Raw genomic sequence first — 6,000 nt, 5'->3', positions numbered from 1 at the left:
TCTCTCTCTCTCTCTCTCTCTCTCTCTGTATTATTATTATTATTATTATTATTATTATTATTATCATTGTTATTATCACTTTGTACTTATCTAAATCTTGTTGATCTTGTTTTCGTTCTTGTTTTTTTTATTCTTGTTATTCTTGTTGTTGTTGTTCTTACCATAATTATGAAATCAATAAAAACAGTGAAAGCAATAAAGAAGAATAAGTATCTGCAATGGACAAAACAGTAAGAAAATAATTAAACAAATCTATCATAAGGAGGCGTAAGCTGAGCCAGGTGAGCCAAGGAGACCAAAGGGTTAGAGGATGGAACATTTATTTAAGGTGTGCGGTGCTTAATTATCATGCATACTCACCTGCCCTTCTCTCCCCGCCAGGTACGTGACGCCGAGCATGTAGGAGTGACGTGTGATGGTAGGTATATGTGGGAGTGTGCTTCTTCGTCTTCGTCTTCGTCTTCGTCTTCTTCTTCTTCTTCTTCTTCTTCTTCTTCTTCTTCTTCTTCTTCTTCTTTTCTTCTTTTTCTTCTTCTTCTTCTTGTGTTCCTGTGTTCTTCTTCTTGTGTTTGTTCTTTTGTTCTTTTGTTCTTGTTCTTTTGTCTTGTTCATCGTGTTTTTTTTCTTCTTCTTCCTCTTCTTCTTCTTCTTCTTCTTCTTCTTCTTCTTCTTCTTCTTCTTCTTCTTCTTGTATCACCATCATACTCTTTATCGAAAAAAAACTTTCTACATCATCATCATCATCATCATCATCATCATCATCATCATCATCATGTCATTAAGTAAGTGACTCAATATGATTGGTAAGTAAATTAACTTTGATCATCTCTTACATTTTATCTTGATTACTTCATCTCTTTTCCTCTTTTATTCCTGATGCATTGATCGCTGGTGGTGGTGGTGGTGGTGGTGGTGGAGGTAGTGTTGAAGTAGGAGGAACAATAGAGGGGAGGTCATGATGGTGATGATTGTGGGTAGATTTAGTGGTGGTGATGGTATTGTATGTGTCAAGGGTAGTGATTTTAGTCGTAGTGGTGATGATGGTGGTGATGGTGGTGGTGATGGTGATGGAGGAGAATATGTCATGATCGGTGATGGTGAGGGTGGTAATGATTATGGAAATGAATGTAGATTATGATAATGGTAGTAGTTTTTATTCTACACTCTCGTAGTTAGTGATGGTGGTGGTGGTGGTGGATGGGATGAAGAAGATGGTGTTGGTAATAATAGTAATGGATGAGGTGATGATGGAGATGGTGATGGCAGCCGTAGAGGAGGAGAGAGAATAGTAGTAGAACGAGGAAGAGGAAGAAGAAGCGATTATCTAGATAGTGGATGAGGAAAGATGATGGAAATAGTGGAGGAGGAGGAGGAAGAGGAGGAGGAGGAGAGATGTTGTCTGTAGTGGATAAGAGAAAATGATAGAAGAGATTTAGTATTGATGCTCTTAGTGATGCTGGTCGTGGTGGTGGTGGTGGTGGTGGTGGTGAAGGTGGTGATGGTGGTGTAGGTTCTGTAGGAAGGACTATTTTTGAGAAGGATCGATCGGCTTCCGCGTCCATCAGGCTCACCGCTGATTCAGGAACCTGCTAGTTAATGAGCTAATCTGGATGTGTCCCTACCACCTGTCTGTCTGTCCGTCCGTCTCTGCCTGAACCTCTGTCTGTCTGTCTGTGGCCCTCCATCCTGCTCTTCTATGCCTGTCTGTTTATATTATGATTTATGTTCACTTGTTCATTTATTTTTTTCTCTTGTGATTTATTTCAATGCGAATGGATTATGTTTTTATTTAAGAATCCTTGTGTCTTTAGTTTTCTGGTTGTGTGTGTGTGTGTGTGTGTGTGTGTGGGGTGACGCGGGTGTAGACAAACAGGTGTGGCAGTGAGGTGTGCATGCGGTGGAGAATGTGGAGTGGTGTGTGGCGTGGCTTAGATTAACAGGTGCATTGGCTTAAACCAGGTATTTTGTCAGTGTCGCTGAAGGAGATGCCATGGGTGATACCGTGTGTGTGTGTGTGTGTGTGTGTGTGTGTGTGTGTGTGTCTGTGTGTCTGTAGTGGTCAGCGCCCTTCAATCGCCCGCCAGTGATCGCCACTAAAAATACTCAGTTGAATTTCTTTTACTTTCGTTGAGTTTCCTTCGTTCAGCTTGAGTGTAGTTGCTTCTTCCTTTATTTTTTATGTATATCCACTGCTCTTTGTTATTCTTTCCCTTTGGGCTGTTTCCTCTTGAGTTTATCTCCATTGGCTTTTATTGCTGTTCCTGATTCTCTCCACATTTATTATTCTTTCTATGTATCTCTTCATTCGTCTCCTCCTCATTCTTATAAACATTGACATCCCACCTTTCATTCTCTTATCTCCTTATTTTATCCTCCTCTCCCTCTCTTATTTCATTATTTATCTTGATTTTCTATAAATTCCCTCTTCTGTGCATCTCTTCACTCGTCTTCTAAACATTCACATTCTTTTATTCCTTTTATTTTTTCCTTATTTATCATTCCCTTACTTAAATACTCATATTCCTCTTCTCCCTTTTTTATTTATTATTTTTTTATCTTTCTGTCACAAGGTCACAAGATGAAGGCGAGTTTATATCCCTGGAAACAAATATTAATTAATGCTTGCTGCCTGTAATATCCGGCTTTCTTTCCTTAATATCTTCATCCGAACATCATTTCCCATTGTTGCCTTGCTTCTCTTTCCTGCATTCAGAGAGTGGTATTATATTCTCTTTGTGGCTTAACGCGGTATTGCTGTGGTAATCTTTATTTTTTGCCTATGGATCGTAGTAGGCGTTTATATTCATTCTCTCTCTCTCTCTCTCTCTCTCTCTCTCTCTCTCTCTCTCTCTCTCTCTCTCTCTCTCTCTCTCTCTCTCTCTCTCGCTCTCAGTCTCTCTCCAGTGTGTGTAAGTGTGTGTTATGTTCATATTTTTCCCTAATGTTCGTGGTAAGTGTGTAGGTGGTGGTTGTGGTAATGGTAGTGGTGGTAATGGTGGTGGTAATGGTGGTGAGGGTAATGGTGTTGGTAGTAGTGGTGGTGGTGGAGTGAAAGTGACATTTGGAGTGAGGAAAAAAATGTCATGATTATGATTGTAATTTGGATGATGGTGTTCTGATACTACTACTACTACTACTACTACTACTACTACTACTACTACTACTACCACCTCCACCAGCCCATCACCCTTCACTCCACATAACTTACCTGTCCTTTCCCCTCCATCTGCCTCCTCCACCAGTCTCCCCCGCCCCGCCACGTAGCAGGTATTATTGGCTATTAAGCATCACAGGTTCACCTAAACGTTCCACGCCTCCATGGTAACGTTTCCCGCAGCTGATATCTGGCTGGGATTAAAACGTTTGTTACCTGCGAGCGCCAGTCAAATGGAGGGAGCTTTAAAAGTAATCGCCGGGGGTTTAAAAGGAAAAAAAAAATACGTCATAAATAAATTGATTCCGCCGCCCTCATATGCGCTTTTCTACAATAACTGTTTGTGTAATGTTGGTCTGTTTTGTTTTTTACCAACTTTTATTTATCTTATTTTTTTTAATTTTATGATTTTTTTAAGTGGTGTTTTTTTCTTTCTTTTTCATTGATTATCATTCTTTTTTATTCGTTGTTATTTTTTAGGAGTGATAATTTAATTTGTTTTGGGTAATTATTCTTATTCATTATCTTAGTGGCGATAACTTCTTTTCTTTTTCTTTTTTTCTTGGTAAGGGGGTGAGGGGGTGGGTGTTTGAAATTAATGCTTTGAATATTTGCTGTTTTGTTATAATGAATGGGTGGAATTGCTTCAAACGGCGTAATAACTCCATTACCTGATGCGGGGAATGGTTAATCTCGTTGCGTTGAATAAGCAAGGAAATAACGCTTTTTCAAACTATATTTTTTTCCATCGCCATCCTGTTCTTTTTTTTCATAATGCGATGCCTGGTTATAATTTTGATTTATAGGTGGTTTTGTATTTAGATGGGATTAGCTGATCCTAACTTTTGTATTGAATAACAAGGAAATAACACTTCGAAAACCATATATATTTTTTTTCTATCACCATTCTGTTTTTTTTTTATACTGCTTTGCTTGGTTATGATTTTGATTTTCCGGTGGTTTTCTGTTTATAAGGAAATACCTGATCACAAATTATCCATTCTGTCAAATCTAAGTGTCTTTTTTCGTGAATTAGTTTATAATGTTGCACTTTCATTTTACTTGAGTTCCTATTATTTTTTTTGTGAATCCAATTAGGAATTAATGATTTTTTCACTCACCTGTACCTGCATTCCTTCCATGAACATTAATTTGTCATTTCCACTTTTAATTCACCTGTGTATTGTAATTACGACAAAACTATTTCTCATATGCGCGTTAATTTCTCGGCTCCATCGACTCGCGTGTCTTCACCTCTCGCTTGCCTCTCATCTCTATGCCCAGGATGCTTTTAGTAATTGAAACTTTTATCACCGGAATATTTTAATCAAATTGCTTCCTTTGTCATCCTGCGGCAAAGAAATTAAAGCCCCACAGCCATTAGTATTTCATTCCCTTAATATTTTCCTGTTTTAATCACAAGATTTCCCCGGGATGAAATTGGAAGCGCCTGCACCTTTAACACGCACGCTATTACGCACGCACACACACACACACACACACACACACACACACACACACACATGCACACGCACACAACCTACCTATAGTGTGTGTGTGTGTGTGTGTGTGTGTGTGTGTGTGTGTGTGTGTGTGTGTGTGTGTGTGTATGCGCGCCACCCGAACACCTGCAGTGATGTAGACACGATAGGGGAGTGGCAGGGATTGTAGTAGGGGTGGGGGTAGTCAGGAAGGATGTGGGGGAAGGAAGGGAGTGAGACAAGGGTGAGGGACCTGCCTAGCCACGGGGAGAGACTCAGTTAACGCCGGCAGGGAGGGTGGGAAGGAGAGAGGGAGAGGGGGAGGGGGCGAGAAGGTAGGGTAGAAAAAAAGGGAGCAAGGGAGGGAGAAGCAAAGTAATGGAGGCGCCAGGGAGAAGTGGAGAGAGAAAGCCACAGGGACATTTTCAGTTAGTGCCGCCAGGGAGGGAGGGAGGAAGGAAGGGAGGGCGGGAGAAAAAAATGATAGCTGGAGGGAGAAGTGAAGGGAGGATTAGGGAGGCGATGGAGGAAACCAAGAGAGAGAGAGAGAGAGAGAGAGAGAGAGAGAGAGAGAGAGAGAGAGAGAGAGAGAGAGAGAGAGAGAGAGAGAGAGAGAGAGAGAGAGGTATTATTCAGTGTCAGAAAGGAAGGAGTGAGGAAAGATAGACATAGAAAATAAGTACGGAAAGAAATTGAGAGATGGAGGGAAAGTAAGAGAGGACATGATAAGAATAGAAACAGGGAGAGATGGAAGCAGATTGTAAGGGATTTGTGCTTCCAGGCAATAGGAAAGGTGGAGGGAAGGAAAGAGGGAGGGAGCATATTAGGGATGAATGCTTGGACAGGGCTAGGAAGGGAGGGAGGGAGGGAGGGAGGTAGGCTGGCTGGCTGGCTGCTCGTGGCTCATAGAGTGTATAGTTTGCATGTACTTGTTATCTTCCTCGGCATCCAGTTTTTCCTAATCATGTTCTCTTGTTATGTGGACAGGTGGCTGCATTTTTTATGATGTCTCCTCTGCAGCGCGTCGTTGTGTGTGTGTGTGTATGTGTGTGTGTGTGTGTGTGTGTGTGTGTCGCGTCAAGGCTCAGTTCCCTCCACTCGTTACAATATTTGTCAGACTTAATGTTTTTCTTCTTTGCTTTACTCCGCAGTTTACTCTCCATTTTGCTCCACACTTAAGCTGCTCACTTAACTTTTTCAGGATCAGTCAAGACTTGTTTTCAGGCTTTGTCTCCTTGTTCGTGGCGACATGCTATTTTTGTTTAGTGTTTGTTTTCCCACCGTGTTTTGTTAAGTGAAGAGGTACAGTGAGCGTCTGATGTAGAATAAGGGAAGTACGTATCCTGGTAATTCTGCCCCTTGAGA

The sequence above is a fragment of the Scylla paramamosain genome, chromosome 19 (genome assembly GCF_035594125.1).
Source record: "Scylla paramamosain isolate STU-SP2022 chromosome 19, ASM3559412v1, whole genome shotgun sequence".
Classification (NCBI taxonomy): Eukaryota; Metazoa; Arthropoda; class Malacostraca; order Decapoda; family Portunidae; genus Scylla; species Scylla paramamosain.
This window is presented reverse-complemented; position numbering follows the sequence as displayed.